We start from the raw sequence: 19813 nt of genomic DNA on the forward strand, positions 1-19813 counted from the left end.
CAGCCTCCTCCTCACTGCAACATTCACCACTCATGCTTCACACCCATATAAGAGTGTTGGTACCACTATACTCATACATTCTCTTCTTTGCCTCCATGGATAAATTTCTTCATCTCCACAGATACATCAGTGCACCACTAACCTTTCTCTATCAGTTCTATAGTTTACCTCATCTTTCATATACAGGAAGGCCCCGCTTTACGGCGTTTCACTTTACGGCGTTCCGCTAATACGGACATTTCAAATTATGACCAAAACTCACTATACGGCTCCCCCCACCTGACTTTCTAATACGGTCACCGTGCCCCACCCTGTTTGTTTACATTCTCCATGAGCTCAGTAAACACTAAGTCTCTCCATTTTGTCTGGAAACTCCAAAATTTCAAATGTTTTTAAAAGTTATTTCATATTTTATATATACTCTGATAATTATACTTATGTATACCTGTACCTAAATAAACTTACATACATCGAGTCATTTAAATGTCGTATATTACGTTAATATACACATTTTCATTAATCCATCCATGATATTTTTTTCAAAATTATATAATAAACACGATGCATAACATATAAATAAGATAAATACACCCCACAGTAGAATAAATAAACATAAATGTGAGATGTGAGCAGACGACTTCCACAAGTGACGCCATAATAACAATAGTCACCGAGTCTCATTAAATGTCGTATATTACGGTAATATACACATTTTCATTAATCCATCCATGATATTTTTTTCAAAATTATATAATAAACACGATGCATAACATATAAATAAGATAAATACACCCCACAGTAGAATAAATAAACATAAATGTGAGATGTGAGCAGACGACTTCCACAAGTGACGCCATAATAACAATAGTCACCGAGTCTCATTAAATGTCGTATATTACGGTAATATACACATTTTCATTAATCCATCCATGATATTTTTTTCAAAATTATATAATAAACACGATGCATAACATATAAATAAGATAAATACACCCCACAGTAGAATAAATAAACATAAATGTGAGATGTGAGCAGACGACTTCCACAAGTGACGCCATAATAACAATACTCACCGAGTCTCATTAAATGTCGTATATTACGGTAATATACACATTTTCATTAATCCATCCATGATATTTTTTTCAAAATTATATAATAAACACGATACATAACATAAAAAGATGATAAATACACCCCACAATAGAATAAATAAACATAAATATAAGATGTGGGAGCCTGGTTTGTTTACATAACTCTGCGCCTGTTACCTCTCATGTACTCATTCTTTCTCTCTCTCATTTATTCGTTTTATCTCATTTACTTACTCCTGACCCTACATTAAGACTACAAATATTTTAAGGTAAGTAATGAGTGAACTGTATATACATTTTATCGCTCTGGGATGCTTAAATATCATAGAATAGTATGTGTGGGTGGGGTGGCCTGGTAAGGTAGCCTGGCTATTACAATACATACCACACTTGATTTCTTACAATAAATACTACTTGTCTCACCCTAGATTAAGACTATAAATATTTTAAGGTAAGTAATGAGTGCACTATGTGTGTATTGTACCTTTTTATTGTTTTTTGATGCCTGGTTCTATTGCTAACTTAATATATGTTAGTGTAAACTTGTTATCTAGTGTTTGTATGCATTTATAAGTGGAAAAAAAGGGTGTTCCACTTTACGGCGATTTCCGCTTTACGGCGGTAGCCTGGAACCTAACCTGCCGTATAAGTGGGGCCCTCCTGTACCTATCTGCGAACATGTCCACTCCCAAATATCTGAACTTATTCATTTCTTCCACACACACACTACTTCAATCTGACATTCAGTTTTTTCTTACTTAATTCAGTTGATACCCTTATATGACTCTTATCTGTGTTCACTTTAAACTTATTACCCGTACAAACCCTCTAACTCATCCACTAACCTTTCCAACTTCTTGTCAGAATCTTGCAGAAGCACAGTATTATCAGCAAAGACTAACTGTGCCAACTCCCATTTTGTATTTGATTCTGAATATTTTAATCTTGCCTGTTTCCCCAACACTAGCATTCACTTCTTATACAACCCAGTCTGTTAAAGAATCATGTGGACATTGTCTATTACCTGGCCTTATTTCTCTACAACTTTTACTCTCTCTTTTTCTTTTATCCCTCTTCTCTTTATATAAAGGACTATGCACACTGCCAGTCCCTAGGCTCCTTCCTTTCTTTCATATGTTCATTGAACAAAAGTACCAATAACTCCAACACTGTATCCCCACCTTCCTTAAACATTTCTGTCATTTTTTTATTTTTTTATTAACACATCGGCCGATTCCCACCCAATGCCTCATGCACCTCCCCCTTCCCCACTAACATCTGGCTCTTCATTAAATTTTTATTATTGTTATTAACACCGGCCATTTCCCACCAAGGCAGGGTGGTCTGAAAAAGAAAAACTTTCATCATCATTTGCAACTTTTCTTCAGAATCGCCCAAAAGCATATTATCATCAGCAAAGAGCAATTGTGACAACTCCCATTTTGTTAGATTCTTTATCTTTTAACCCCAAACCTCTTGCCAACACCCTTTCATTCACTTTTCTTACAACTCCATCTATAAATATATTGAACAACCATGGTGACATCACACATCCCTGTCTAAGGCCTACTTTTACTGGGAAATAATCCCCCTCTCGCCTACACACACTAACCTGAGCCTCACTATCCTCGTAAAAACTTTTCACTGCCTTCAGTAACCTACCTCCTATTCCATAGATTTGCAACATCTGCCACATTGCCCCCCTATCCACCCTATCATGTGCCTTTTTCAAATCCATTAATGCCACTAAAACCTCTTCACCCTAATCCAAATTATTGTTCACTTATGTGTTTCCCTGCAAACACTTGGTCTAGACACCCCCCTACCTTTCCTGAAGCCGCCTTGTTCATATGTTATCCTGCTCTTCGTCTTAATCATAATTCTATAAAAAATAACTCGACCATACACTTTACCAGGTATACTCAACAATTTCTTTTTTCAACAAGCCAGCCGTATCCCACCGAAGCAGGGTGGTGGAAAAAAAAAATTTAACTTTAGTAATGTATACAGGATAAGGGGTTACTAGCCCCTTGTTCCTGGCATTTTAATCGCATCTTACGACACACATGGCTTATGGAGGAAGAATTCTGTTCCACTTCCTCATGGAGAACTCAACAGACTTATTCCCTTAAAATTTTTACTCTCTCTTTTGTCCCCTTTGCCTTTATACAAAGGAACTATTCATGCTCTCTGCCAATCCCTAGTACCTTACCCTCTTTTATTTTATTATTATCACACTGGCCGATTTCCACCAAGGCAGGGTGGCCCGAAAAAGAAAAACTTTCACCATCATTCACTCCATCACTGTCTTGCCAAAAGGGTGCTTTACACTACAGTTTTTAAACTGCAACATTAACACCCCTCCTTCAGAGTGCAGGCACTGTACTTCCCATCTCCAGGACTCAAGTCCGGCCTGCCGGTTTCCCTGAACCCCTTCATAAATGTTACTTTGCTCACACTCCAACAGCACGTCAAGTACAGTGGACCCCCACATAGCGACCTTAATCCGTGCAAGAGGGCTGGTTGTTATGCGAAATGTTCGGTATGCGAATGAATTTTCCCCATAAGTAATAATGGAAATCAAATTAACCCGTGCAAGACACCCAAAAGTATGAAAAAAAAAAATTTTACCACATGAAATATACATTTTCCTACACACAAAGAGAAGGATACATGCACAATAGTAGAGTAGTACATGCACAATATATATTGTGCATGTACTACTCTACTAAATGAAGAATAAATGACACTTACCTTTATTGAAGATGCAGCAATGACTGATGAGACACTGTGTCCTGGGAGTGCCTTTTCCTCCTGAGTACTGTAGGTCCTGTTTGGTATTTTCTTCCAGAACAGGCCTTATCACACTGTGTATGCCACTACGATTCTTAAATCTCTCAAACCAACCTTTGCTGGCTTTAAATTCACCAATATGAGCACTAGTTCCAGGCATTTTTCCCTGTTCACCTGGGTGTTAGTCGACTGGTGTGGGTTGCATCCTGGGAGACAAGATTAAGGACCCCAATGGAAATAAGTTAGTCTTCGATGACACTGACTTTTTTGGGTTATCCTGGGTGGCACAGCCTCTGGGGTTAATTGTTTCTTGGTATTCTCAATAAGCCACACCAACAACGGTGCTACAGCAGCAGCAGCAGCTGACGGTGGTACAGCAGCAACAGACGATGCTACAGCAGCAACAGACGATGCTACAGCAGCAGCAGACGATGCTACAGCAGCAACAGACGATGCTACAGCAGCAGCAGACGATGCTACAGCAGCAGCAGACGATGCTACAGCAGCAGCAGACGATGCTACAGCAGCAGCAGACGATGCTACAGCAGCAGCAGACGATGCTACAGCAGCAACAGACGATGCTACAGCAGCAGCAGACGATGCTACAGCAGCAGCAGACGGTACTACAGCAGCAGCTGACGGTGGTAAAACAGCAGCAGCAGCTGACGGTGGTACAACAGCAGCAGCAGCTGACGGTGGTACAGCAGCAGCAGCAGCTGTACCACCAATAGTAGCGATGGTTGATTGGGGTTTATTATACAACCTGGCCAGCTCGGAGACACGCACTCCACTTTCATACTTATCAATGATCTTTTTCTTCATCTCTATAGTAATTCTCACCCTTATTGCTGTAGGGTTGGCAGTAGAAGCTTTCTTGGGGCCCATGGTCACTTATTTTCCAGAAAAAATCGCCAAAAACACTGTAATAATACGAAATGTTCCGATTGTATGCTTGGATGTTACCGCGGAGGCTGGCTGGTAAACAATGCCACCGGCGGAACATGTGAGCGTGGCTCAGGCCGCACATTGGACGCGTCTCGGACGAAGGGCGGTGAGCGGGTTTTTGGGCGGTATGCGAGGCTAAATTTTTGCGATCAAAGCAATCGGTATGCGGATTGTATGGTATGCGATGCGTACGGTATGTGGGGGGTCCACTGTATTAAAAACCATTTGTCTCCATTCACTCCTATCAAACACGCTCACACATGCCTGCTGGAAGTCCAAGCCCCTCGCACACAAAACCTCCTTTACCCCCTCCCTCCAATCTTTCCTAGGCCGACCCCTACCCCGCCTTCCTTCCACTACAGACTGATACACTCTTGAAGTTATTCTGTTTCGTTCCATTCTCTCCACATGTCCGAACCACCTCAACAACCCTTCCTCACCCCTCTGGACAACAGTTTTGGTAATCCCGCACCTCCTCCTAACTTCCAAACTACGAATTCTCTGCATTATATTCACACCACACATTGCTCTCAGACATGACATCTCCACTGCCTCCAGCCTTCTCCTCGCTGCAACATTCATCACCCATGCTTCACACCCATATAAGAGCGTTGGTAAAACTATACTCTCATACATTCCCCTCTTTGCCTCCAAGGACAAAGTTCTTTGTCTCCACAGACTCCTAAGTGCACCACTCACCCTTTTCCCCTCATCAGTTCTATGATTCACCTCATCTTTCATTGACCCATCTGCTGACACGTCCACTCCCAAATATCTGAATACATTCACTTCCTCCATACTCTCTCCCTCCAATCTGATATCCAATCTTTCATCACCTAATCTTTTTGTTATCCTCATAACCTTACTCTTTCCTGTATTCACTTTCAATTTTCTTTTTTTTGCACACCCTACCAAATTCATCCACCAATCTCTGCAACTTCTCTTCAGAATCTCCCAAGAGCACAGTGTCATCAGCAAAGAGCAACTGTGACAACTCCCACTTTGTGTGATTCTTTATCTTTTAACTCCACGCCTCTTGCCAAGACCCTCGCATATACTTCTCTTACAACCCCATCTATAAATATATTAAACAACCACGGTGACATCACACATCCTTGTCTAAGGCCTACTTTTACTGGGAAATAATTTCCCTCTTTCCTACATACTCTAACTTGAGCCTCACTATCCTCGTAAAAACTCTTCACTGCTTTCAGTAACCTACCTCCTACACCATACACCTGCAACATCTGCCACATTGCCCCCCTATCCACCCTGTCATACGCCTTTTCCAAATCCATAAATGCCACAAAGACCTCTTTAGCCTTATCTAAATACTGTTCACTTGTATGTTTCACTGTAAACACCTGGTTCACACACCCCATTATATCCCCTTAAAAAGCAGGCATAATCACAGATAGCACCACTGACCTCTATCCCATCTTTCTTATAACCAACTTGTGTAAAGTGCCCCAGGACACCACTAAGATCACATTCCGACTACATGACGAGTCAACTGTTAATAACTTCATTTCAGCATTTAGTGACGTTGACTGGCAAAACGAACTAGCAGACAACTTAGATATTGATGAATGTGTTAATATTTTTTACAAAGAACCAAAACCTCTATAACGTGCATTGCGCAATAAAAACTAAGCACATCAAAGCAGAGAGACTAAACTGCCCCTGGCTTACAAGCAGCATCCTCAAATCTATTGATAAAAACTCTTCTTTCAACACACCGGCTGTATCCCACCGAGGCGGGGTGGCCCAAAAGGAAAAATGAAAGTTCCTTATTTTACATTTAGTAATATATACAGGAGAAGGGGTTACTAGCCCCTTGCTCCCGGCATTTTAGTCACCTCTTACAACACGCATGGCTTACGGAAGAAGAATTCTGTTCCACTTCCCCATGGAGATAAGAGGAAATAAACAAGAACAAGAACTAGAAAGAAAATAGAAAACCCAGAGGGGTGTGTGTATATATATACTTGTACATGTATGTGTAGTGTGACCTAAGTGTAAGTAGAAGTAGCAAGATGTACCTGAAATCTTGCATGTTTATGAGACAGAAAAAAGGACACCAGCAATTCTACCATCATGTAAAACAATTACAGGCTTTTGTTTTACACTCACTTGGCAGGACGGTAGTACCTCCCTGGGCAGTTGCTGTCTACCAACCTACTACCTAGGTTGATAAAAAATATCTACAAAAAACAGTACAGAATGGGTCTAATAACAAAGGATTTCACAAAAGTTACTCGTCAGTACTAACCAATTTAATAAGGAGTTCCAAAAAACTGTATTATGAAAATAGATTTCATGACATAAAAAGTGATATGAAAATGACCTGGAAAACCTTATCTGAAATTCTAGGACCAAAAAAGCTGTCGCAAAACCGAATGATTACCTTAACCGCACCAGACGAACCTCTCCTTCAGCCAACCAATACTGCCAGCAAACTTAATGTCTTTGTCTCTACCATAGGAACATAACTAGCAAGTAAAATCCCAAACACAAACATTCAACCAAAATACTACCTCACTGGCAACTACCCAAATACTCTTTATTTTTAGCCCCAACAAACCCTACTGAAATCTCGCTTATCATCAAAATGCTTAAGAACAAGACAGGAGACCTAAATAACTTACCATCAGTCATGTATAAAAAAAGCTTCACATGTGTTGTCACCAATTATTGCAACTCTTTCTAACAAATCCATTGAATCTTCCACCTTCCCATCCATACTCAAGACAGCAAGAGTCACCCTGATCCTCAAAGGAGGTGATCCAACTGAATTGAACAATTATAGGCCTATATCAAGCCTGCCCCTACAATCTAAAATCTTTGGAAAATTAATTCACAAACAAGTCTACTCCTACTTCGTATCCCATAACATACTCGACCCTTGTCAGTTTGGGTTTAGACCGAAAAAAAAGTACTAATGATGCTATTATACATATGCTTGAACTAATATATTCTACACTTAAGAAAAATTAATTTTCTCTGGGACTCTTCATAGACTTACAAAAAGCTTTTGATACAGCTGACCATGACCTTTTGCACCAAAAACTCGAAACATTACAGGGTCAGAGGACACACTCTCGATTACCTAAAATCTTATTTTAACATTAGAACCCAGTATGTATACACAAATGGAGCCAGCTCCACTACACAACCTGTTCTTATTGGAGTCCCACAAGGGAGTGTTCTTGGCCCACTTCTCTTCCTCATTTACATCAATGACATACCAAACACATCTAATCTCCTTAAACCTATTTTATTTGCAAATGACGCAACTTGGGTCTTTTCTCACCCAAACCCAACCGTACTAACAGCCACAGTAAATGATGAACTGCTAAAAATATCTACTTGGATGATTACCAACAAACTTACTCTCAACATAGACAAAACCTACTTCATGCTTTTTTGAAACAGAGCTTCATATGTTCCGCTAAACATATTGATAAATGGTTTACCTATTTCAAGACAGGCAGAGGGCAAATTTCTAGGTCTCCACCTTGACTGCAGTCTCAAATTTAAAAAAGGAGACAGAAAAGAGGCACTAAACTATAGACCTGTGTCATTGACACACACACACACACACACACACACACACACACACACACACACACACACACACACACACACAGGCGCATATAACAGGAACACACACACACACACACACACACACACACACACACACACACACACACACACACAGGCAGGACTTCACACACACACACACACAAACAAACATGAAGATGGGGGACACACACACAGAGTATACACACAAACCTCACTCAAGGAGAAAGATCTTGGGGTGAGTATAACACGAGCATGTCTCCGGAAGCACACACACACACATGGGCGCCTGGCAAACACACACACACATTCACACACACACAGGCCCATACTGGAGTATGGAGCACACACTTGATAAACACGTCAAGAAACTAGAGAAAGTACAAAGGTTTGCGACAAGGTTACGGACACTATGAGGAAAGATTAAGGGAAATCGGCCTGACACACACACACACACACTGCGTGGAATAGACAAGGTGGACAAAGACAGGACAGGGAGGGGACACACACACACACACACACACAGGAAATTTCCAAGAAAGTCTCCAAAACAGTCAGGAAATTTACACACACACACACACACACACACACACACACACACACACACACACACACACACACACACACACACACACACACACACACACACACACACACACACACACACAACACACCACACCACACCACACACACACACACACAACACACACACACACAACACACACACACACAACACACACACACAACACACACACACAACACACACACACAACACACACACACAACACACACACACAACACACACACACAACACACACACACAACACACACACACAACACACACACACAACACACACACACAACACACACACACAACACACACACACACACACACACACACACACGAAATTTCCAAGAAAGTCTCCAAAACAGTAGGCATCATTTCAAAGATACGGTACTATGTATACCAATCAGCTCTTCTAGCTTTGTACCACTCTCTCATTTACCCTTACCTCACCTATGGCATTTGTGCATGGGGCTCAACCACAGCAAATCACTTTAAGCCTTTAACCCTTTCAGGGTCCAGATGCCAAATTTCAAATGGTGCACCAGTGTCCAAGAATTTTCAAAAAATAATTGTTATTTTTTCTTATGGAATGGTAGAGAATCTTTTTCTGAAGGTAATAAAACAAAAAGTATGAAATTTGATGGAAAATTGACGAAATTACGCTCTCGCGAATTTTGATGTGTCAGCTATATTTATGCATCGCCAATTTTGCTGATTTTGACTCCCATTTTAGGCCAGTTACATTATTCCAGTCAACCAAATTCTTAGCTGTTTCACTAGTATTACTTCTATTCTATCGATTGAGCACAAGAATTCTCCAAGTCAACTGTTTCAACTACAAAATAAAGTGATCAGAAATTGGTAATTTGGCCAATTTAATGTGAAGCTCAAAATACTCCAATTTCAAAATAGGGTCCAGAATAAACAATGCAGAAATTCCTGGCACTAAACTAACATTTCCTCTGTTCATTAGTTATGTTTACAGGCTTTACTAATGAATTTCATTTTGATTTTTTATTCACATAATGAATTTTTATTCAAACCAAAAATTAGAAGATTTACTGTCATGCAATATTGTAATAATTGTATAAATAATATCAGCACATTTGTGAACATATATTAGACCCACCAGCAGGTGTGTATTAGGCGTGTGAGGTCATTTGTTTGCTTGTGAACATCGGCAAAAATTTAGCATTTCCGCTACTTTGAGTTCAGTTTCAAGCCATTTCCAGTACTAAAACCAATCAAAATTATCTCTATTTCTGTAATTATATCAAATGAGACCAAGAAATCACAAATACAGCTATAAAAAACATACAAAACAACACTGCAAAGTTGCTGTTTTAATCGAAAATTATGATCTTGGTTTTTTCTCTCATTATGCACTATGTGCTGCAGGATTTGTTTTATGTGGTGCACACATACCACATAGATGTATTCTCTCGTATCAAGGCCAAAATTTACTGCTCACAGCTTATCAGAGTGAGCTGAGCTCATGACGTAAATATACGGTTTGGACCCTCAATGTAAAGCCGTAGATCTATGGCACGAACCCTCAAGGGGTTAATAACCCAGCAAAAAGCTGCAATGTGATTGATTACTAACTCCTGCATTAGACAACACACTCCACCTCTTTACAAGAGTCTTAACTTGCTAAATGTACAAAACATCCACACGTATTATTGTGCCTGGTACATACACAGAACACTATACTCTAATGTAAACCCTCCTCTCACACTCCTTGATATCTAAAACAGAACATACAACCATAATACAAGACACAGATCACTCTTCAATATCCCTCGTGTTCATCTCTCCCTGTGCAAAAATGCTATGCACATAAGACCCGAAAATCTAATAAGAAATCATCTCATCACCTAAAATTAACCAGACAATCCGTACCTAATCACTACCAGTTTCTCAAAAGCTACTCACATTGTGCTGATGAATGCTTATCCACTTACTGCTTTGAATTTAGGATGTCTATTTTGCCATTGTTTTAATTAGTAGTAGATTGTAATACAGTACATGATTATGTAAATTGTTCTATTGTAATACCAAATTTCATTGATTTAAATAGTGCTAAACTGTAATGCATCATATTGTAAATTGTTTTAAATTGTTACATTGTGATACTGTAATCTTTATTAACTAATTCAATAGTGTAATAACTCTCTACTCGACTTATCAAAATCATGTAGCATTACCTGATAGAATATACAATTCTACTCTACTCGCTGCAACTCGACTAATGACCATATGAACTATTATTGCCTTACGATTCTTAAGTTAGTCTCTAAGCTTGCCTGAAATGCTCTGCATACAAAGGAGCTTTTGGCATGTACATCCAACTTTTATATTCCTCTGTACAACCTTGTGATTTGTCAAAATAAACATCTTTATCTTTAAATTTATGTTTATGCCTTGGTGCTTTTCGCTCTTCCCCTGTCGAGAGCCTCTATGCAGAAGCGAACGTTCCATCCTTATCCGATCGCCGTGATGCCCATTTCCTTCGCTACTATGTACGGTCTCATGATCTCCACAATCCTTCCATTTATAGAATGGTCACCGATATTAATAGACATTCTTTATTTGTTCGCCGCCCGTTTGCTCCGTCCCTTCTCTCTTCGCCTACATTCGCTCTTGTCTTCTCTTCAATTACCACCTTTCTATGTTCATGTTGCATCTCACTTTTCCCTACCCCCCTGGGAAGTTCCAGCTGTTCGAGTCTGTTCTTTCTCACTCCCTTGCTCGAAAGCCCAACTGTCTACGGTAGCTTCCCACTCTCTTTTTCTTGACCACTTCCATTCTCATTCTCATGCCATTGCAATGTACACAGATGGCTCTAAGTCTTCTGACGGCGTAGGATTCGCAGCAGTGTTTCTGGACAGCGTCGTATGAGGGCTTTTACTATCTTTGGCTAGTATTTTTACTGCTGAATTGTATGCCATTCTTGCAGCACTTATCCGTATTGCATCTATGCCTGTGTCATCATTTGTGGTTGTCTAAGACTCCCTTAGTGCTTTACAGGCTATACAGAAATTTGATACACCTCACCCCTTAGTCCTCCGTATCCAACTTTGGCTACGCCGCATCTCTACCAAGCATAAAGATATTGTTTTTTGTTGGATCCCTGGTCATGTTGACATGCAGGGCAATGAACAGGCAGACACTACTGTGCGGTCAGCAGTACATGACCTACCAGTTTAATATAGAGGTGTTCCATTTATGGACTATTTTGCTGCAATAGCTACCCACCTTCACACCCGTTGGCAACAACGTTGGTCTACTCTACCCTGTAACAAACTTCATTCTATTAATCCGAGTATAGGTTACTGGCCGTCTTCTTGTCACCAGTACCGAGGTTGGGAGACTACTCTCTCCCGTCTTCGCATTGGCCATACTCGTCTTACTCATGGATATCTCATGGAGAGGCGCCCTGCTCCTCTCTGTGAGAATTGTCAGGTTCCATTTTCAGTCGGCCACATTCTGCTAGACTGCCCACTTTATCAATGAGCATGCAGAATTTACCTCCGTCGTCTTCGCTCCGCTGCTCTCTCTACCTTCCCTTCTCGCTGATGGACCTACCTTTCATCCGGACTCTCTCATTGACTTTTTGGCAACAGCTGACTTACTTCACAAACTCTGATGATACCTTCAGCCCTTTCTTCCTCAATCTCTTGCTACCCTCTATCCCTGCACTATTCCCTGCCCCGCTGTTTTCTGATCATCCCTTCCCCCTTCTGCCGCCCAATACCCTCGCTCCCTTCCCTACCCTGCAGCGCTGTATAGCCTTTGTGGCTTAGCGCTTCTTTTTGATTATAATAATAATTTATCTTTAAATACTGGTCAGAGAGCCCGTCGTAAATCCGAAGCATCAGTAAATGAGTACGTCGTTAAGTGAGGAGAGGCTGTAATAATATCAAAATGGTTAACATGAGAATACCCACAAATTTTTACAATTATTTGTTTTGACTTTTCAGGAAAAATGCAGTCTCCTTAATTTAAATACAGTAATTTAAATAGTGCTACAAGTTTATAGGGATTATATATTAGATATCTGCAGTGTTCCAGCTCTCCTATAGCTACCCCCCCTCCCCTTCATTTTTTCTAACTCCACTGCTGCACTCTCAGCAGTGGAGTGACACTCATCTTACACTGTGTCTCAAGGAGTTTCATATATACTCCAGCATTTCTGAAACATTGCTGGGACCTGGCAAAAAAGAGCAAAAATCATGTCTTAGTTATAAATACATTTTTCTTATTTAGAAACCCTTAACAAAAAAATTGGGGTGGTTTTTGGGGGGCTAGAATGGATTAACCCTTTCAGGGTTTCGGCCGTACTAGTACGGCTTACGCACCAGGGTTTTTGACGTACTAGTACGCTTAAATTCTAGCGCCCTCAAATCTAGTGAGAGAAAGCTGGTAGGCCTACTTATGAAAGAATGTGTCTATGTGGTCAGTGCACGCGGTATAAAAAAAATCCTGCAGCACACAGTGCGTAATTAGGAAAAAAAAAAAGACCGTGTTTTTGGATTAAAACAGCAACTTTGCACTGCATTTTCGTATGGTATTTATTGTTGTATTCTAGTTTTCCTGGTCTCATTCTATAGAATGGAAGACATATTACAGAAATTGAGATGATTTTGACTGGTTTTACAAAGAAAAGTACAGTGGACCCCCGCATAACGATTACCTCCGAGTGTGACCAATTATGTAAGTGTATTTATGTAAGTGCGTTTGTACGTGTATGTTTGGGGGTCTGAAATGGACTAATCTACTTCACAATATTTCTTATGGGAACAAATTCGGTCAGTACTGGCACCTGAACATACTTCTGGAGTGAAAAAATATCGTTAACCGGGGGTCCACTGTACCTTGAAATTGAGCTCAAAGTAGCAGAAATATTCGATTTTCACCTAAGTTCAAAAGTAAACAAATCATGCTATGCGTCCAATGCACGTCAACTGGTGATTCTAATATTCTTTCACAAGTGCGCTGATATTATTTATACCATTTCTACACTAATGCAGTAGTCTGCATATCAGTAAATCTTCAATTTTTTTTGTGAGAATAAAAATTCAAAGTGGAAAGCAAAAGAATGTAAGAGGAGCATGGGGACGTGACTAATGAACAGAGAAAATGTTATTTTAGTGCCAGGAATGTCTTTCTTGTTTATTCTGGACCCTATTCAGAAATTCGCATCTTTTGAAATTTGTGTGAAATTGCCAAAATTGCTAAATTCTGACTACTGTATTGGATAGTTGAAATAGGTAAATGGGTGGTTTCTTGTACTCATTCGATAGTAAAAAACTGAGTTCTAGTGAAATAGTTATGATTTTTGTCGACGAGTACACTGGAATTGGCTGAAAATAGGGCCCATAGTGGGCAAAATTGCCAATGTGTAAACATTGTCGAGACCGCTAACTTTGTGAGAGCATAATTCCGTAAGTTTTCCATCAAGTTTCATACTTTTGGTGTCATTATGATCGGGAAAAGATTCTCTATCTTTTCATGAGATTTTTTTTTTTTTTTTTTTTTTTTTTATTATTTTTATTTGGCTGACCCTGAGAACAAGTCTGAGAGGGCCTGTCGACCCTGAAAGGGTTAATGGCATTTCTGTTAATTTCGATGAGGAAAATTGATTTGTTATACAGTGGACCCCCGGTTATCGTAATTAACCCGTTCCTGAGAGAGTGGCTAAACCTGAATCAGATGATTTCTGAATTCGTCTTCCCTATAAGAAATAATGTAAATCCAATTAATCCATTCCGGACACCCAGAAGTATTAGAAAAACTTTTTTTTTTTACGTGAAATATACGTTTACCTACACAGAAAACAATGAGACATGCAGAATAAAATAATAAAATGACACTTACCTTTATTGAAGATTTGTTGATGTATGGAAGACAGGAGGAGGGGAGAGGATGGAGGAGTTACTATTGTTTGGAAGGGGAATCCCCTTCCATAAAGACTTCAGGTACCAAGTCCTTTTCCAGGATTACTTCCCTTTTTTTTTTTAATGCCACTAGGACCAGCTTGAGTCACTGGACCTGTCACTCAGTGTTCCAGAGAGGTCTGTTTCTTGCGTATGTCAGGAATTGTGGCGGTGGCAGGGGAGTTTTGGGAGACAGGACAAGATAGTCCTTCAATATGACACTAATATCAACTCTGCGGCTTACTTATTGAGCACAATTCATCTAATATGACATAATAAACAATATTAATAATATAGAAACTTGATATATACTCCAGAATGAATAAAATGTTATGTATGTGTGTTGATGTTGGGTGTATAAGGGCTACTGAAAGACGAGCCTTACGGAGTGGTGGTGAAGGCAGCAGCAAGAGGCAGCAGTGTTTTCAGTAGCCCTATATACAGTGGACCCCCCGCATACCGGACGCCTTGCATAACAGACAATCCGCATACCGGACGCTTTGATTGCTAAAATTTTGCCTCGCATACCGCCCAAAAACCCGCTCAGCGCCCTTCGTCCGAGACGCGTCCAATGTGCGGCCTGAGCCACGCTCACATGTTCCGCCGGTGGCATTGTTTACCAGCCAGCCTCCGCGGTAACATCCAAGCATACAATCGGAACATTTCGTATTATTACAGTGTTTTTGGTGATTTTTTTCTGGAAAATAAGTGACCATGGGCCCCAAGAAAGCTTCTAGTGCCAACCCTACAGCAATAAGGGTGAGAATTACTATGGAGATGAAGAAAAAGATCATTGATAAGTATGAAAGTGGAGTGCGTGTCTCCGAGCTGGCCAGGTTGTATAATAAACCCCAATCAACCATCGCTACTATTGGTGGTACAGCTGCTGCTGCTGCTGTACCACCGTCAGCTGCTGCTGCACTGTCAGCTGCTGCTGCACTGTCAGCTGCTGCTGCACTGTCAGCTGCTGCTGCACTGTCAGCTGCTGCTGCTGTACCACCGTCAGCTGCTCCTGCTGCTGTAGTACCGTCTGCTGCTGCTGTAGCATCGTCTGCTGCTGCTGTAGCATCGTCTGCTGCTGCTGTAGCATCGTCTGCTGCTGCTGTAGCATCGTCTGCTGCTGCTGTAGCATCGTCTGTTGCTGCTGTAGCATCGTCTGTTGCTGCTGTACCACCGACAGCTGCTGCTGCTGCTGTAGCATCGTCTGCTGCTGCTGCTGCTGTAGCATCGTCTGCTGCTGCTGTAACATCGTCAGTTGCTGCTGTAGCATCGTCTGTTGCTGCTGTACCACCGTCAGCTGCTGCTGCTGCTGTAGCATCGTCTGCTGCTGCTGTAACATCGTCAGTTGCTGCTGTAGCATCGTCTGCTGCTGCTGTAGCATCGTCTGTTGCTGCTGTACCACCGTCAGCTGCTGCTGCTGCTGTAGCACCGTTGTTGGTGTGGCTTATTGAGAATACCAAGAAACAATTAACCCCAGAGGATTTGCCACCCAGGATAGCCCAAAAAAGTCAGTGTCATCGAAGACTGTCTAACTTATTTCCATTGGGGTCCTTAATCTTGTCTCCCAGGATGCAACCCACACCAGTCGACTAACACCCAGGTGAACAGGGAAAATGCCTGGAACTAGTGCTCATATTGGTGAATTTAGAGCCAGCAAAGGTTGGTTTGAGAGATTTAAGAATCGTAGTGACATACACAGTGTGATAAGGCCTGTTCTGGAAGAAAATGCCAAACAGGACCTACAGTACTCAGGAGGAAAAGGCACTCCCAGGACACAGTGTCTCATCAGTCATTGCTGCATCTTCAATGAAGGTAAGTGTCATTTATTCTTCATTTAGTAGAGTAGTACATGCACAATATATATTGTGTATGTACTACTCTACTATTGTGCATGTACTACTTTACTATTGTGCATGTATCCTTCTCTTTGTGTGTAGGAAAATGTATATTTCATGTGGTAAAAATTTTTTTTTCATACTTTTGGGTGTCTTACACGGATTAATTTGATTTCCATTATTTCTTATGGGGAAAATTCATTCGCATACCGAACATTTCACATAACAGCCAGCCCTCTTGCACGGATTAAGGTCGCTATGCGGGGGTCCACTGTACCTCCAACAACATTGGAGGAGTCAGTTTCGTCCTCTCCTTTTTCTATCGATTAATCGCTTAACTTACTTGTTACAGTGTTAATGCTACACTTTATCGCTGGCTGGCGCTGTAGCCTTTATTGACTCCTGCTGCTTTGGTATCGTACATATCGCAGAATCACTGAAGAAGGCACATTCTCCCTTCTCTCTCAGCTCTTTACCAAAGGGCTGGCTGGCACTAGGAACTTCCTTGGGGCCCATGGTGGCTTATTTAGCAGTTGCAAGCACTAAAAATAATGGAATATGAAATGTATCGTATGAACGCTTGGGATCGTGCTCACTGGCTGATAAGCAATGGCACGCTGAGTGTCAGGTCGCTGTTGCCATGCAGACGCGTTGCCATGCAGACACGTTCGGAACGGATGACTTACCGAGCTCAATGATGATCACCGAGCCAATATTATGACGAAAAAACGTTACTATTTCCAAATACACCTACCATCCGACTTACGACCAAGCTTGGTTCTGACCAACCGGTCGTAAGCCAAAATGGACGTAAATCGAACCTTTGAAAATTGCCGACATACTGGGTAGGGCATAATGTCAAACTTTTCCTATATAAACTACCTACATAGTACTGTAATGTAATGTACAATCATTATTTCATTCTTATTACCATAATTTACTTCTACTGTTATATTTTAATTATTTATTTACTGTATATAATGTATACATGGTAGTGAACTGTATTGTAAATTTTACATCGCATACAGTATCATATGTTACTGTTATCTTTATGTATTGTATTGTCGACACAGTGAATGGGAGAATACCACTGGTAGTGTCATCCTACCAGAATGTTGTATAGCCTATACCCTAAGTAAAGAGAAACAACTCTGGAACATGTGTAATACGTAGCTGGCTGGCTGGCCGGGTGGGTGGGTGGGAGCCGGGTGGGTGATTGGCTGACTGAATGTGGCTCTCTCTCTCTCTCTCTCTCTCTCTCTGTATCTCTCTCTCTATATCTCTATCTCTATATCTCTATCTCTATCTCTCTCTCTCTCTCTCTCTCTCTCTCTCTCTCTCTCTCTCTATCTCTCTATCTCTCTATCTCTCTCTCTCTCTCTCTCTCTCTGTATCTCTCTCTCTCTCTCTCTCTCTGTATCTCTCTCTCTCTCTCTCTCTCTGTATCTCTCTCTCTCTCTCTCTCTCTCTCTCTCTCTCTCTGTATCTCTCTCTCTGTATCTCTCTCTCTCTCTCTCTCTGTATCTCTCTCTGCATCTCTCTCTGTATCTCTTTTTTTTACACAGGGTTTGACAAGGTTAAGGATCCCTAGCTTTATTGACAAGCTTAGAGCTGTTACCTACATCAGCTCATTTGAAAGCATTTTTATTGTTATGAGACATACAAGTAGGGAACAGGATGAAGTTGGAGCCATCTGTGGGCCAGCATTTTCATTTGATCAACTGACTTTATCTCGTTGACATCATTATGCTGTACGAATGTGTTCCATACTCGAGTCATCCTGGGTATATAGGATCTCAGATGGAGTGATGTTCTGGAGAAGGGTACAGCCAGAGTGAAGTTGCTGCTTTCTGCCCGTCTTGTGGCATAAAAGCTTGTTTCATGCTGTCCTCGAAGTGGATCCAAGTGTGGTACTTTGACAATATTGGCCTTGTACATAACAGTAAGGCCACCCACATCCCTCCTATGTTGAAGGCTCTGCTGAAGTGACAGATCTATCCAGGATGGGTCCAGGCGAGAGATGAGACGTCTTGCTCTGTTCTCTACTCTGTCAAGCAGTCGCAGATGAGAGGGGGGGGGGCAGGCAAACCAAGAAAGTGGAGCATACTCAAGGTGCAAGCGTACTTGTGTCTCGTACAGAATCTTGCAACCCCTACTGTCAAGTAGATGCGAGATACGGCGAAGTGCTGTAAGCTTCCTGGCTGCCTTGTTTGCAAGATTTACAACATGGTTCTTCATGGTTAGTTTGGAGTCAAATTTCACCCCAAGGATATCAACTTCTTCTCCAGGTGCCAACACCCTCCCATTCATCCTTACTACTGCACCAGCATTACCATCATGGTGCCTAGAGACGATCATCATTTGCGTTTTCTCAGGTGCAAATGTTACTTGCCATCTGTTTCTCCAAGCTGATATAGCTCTCGGCTGGTGATTGATGTAGCTTAGAGCAGCTGGCATTTCTTCTCTTGGATAAGTGAATGTCAGTGTGCAGTCGTCTGCATATGCATGTGATTCTGGGATGAGATGAAGAAGGTTGTTGAAGTAGACATTCCATAACAATGGTCCCAGCACGCTTCCTTGTGGAACACTTGCCCCAATAGGATGTCTTGCTGATTCTGTTCCATTGAGAACTACACTTAGAGATCTACCCTGAAGGTAATCACTGAGGAGACATAGCATAGAGCCTGCAATTCCCAGTGCTTGAAGTTTTGCTAAGAGGCCCTGGTGCCACACCCGGTCGAAAGTGCCAGCAATGTCCAGTGCTACCACACAGCTGACTTTGGATTCATCCAGTGACTGGTGCCACTTAGTGGAAGCCATATTGACGATCACAAAGTAGTGAGTGGTAGTCAAAAAACTCTGTCATTTGTCTTGAGATTGTCTCAAGGATCTTACCAGTGATTGACAGGAGTGACACTGGTCTGTAGTTGCTGATTTCTGCTCTGCTCTTCGTTTTGTGAACAGAGACTACATTTGCCTCTTTCCATAGAGAGGGCCATTTACACTGTACTAGACAGTGCTGAAAGATGCGAGTTAGAGGTGCTGCACCTCCTCCTGCCT

At 41.3% G+C, this 19813-nt stretch overlaps 1 protein-coding gene across 4 annotated transcripts in view; it reads left to right on the top strand.

Annotated features, from left to right (window-relative positions):
* Window positions 1-19813, top strand: part of LOC128692776 (centrosomal protein of 85 kDa) — a 93706-nt gene that overhangs the window by 48298 nt on the left and 25595 nt on the right. The window lies entirely within an intron of this gene.

Source organism: Cherax quadricarinatus, chromosome 30 (genome assembly GCF_038502225.1).
Source record: "Cherax quadricarinatus isolate ZL_2023a chromosome 30, ASM3850222v1, whole genome shotgun sequence".
Taxonomy (NCBI): Eukaryota; Metazoa; Arthropoda; class Malacostraca; order Decapoda; family Parastacidae; genus Cherax; species Cherax quadricarinatus.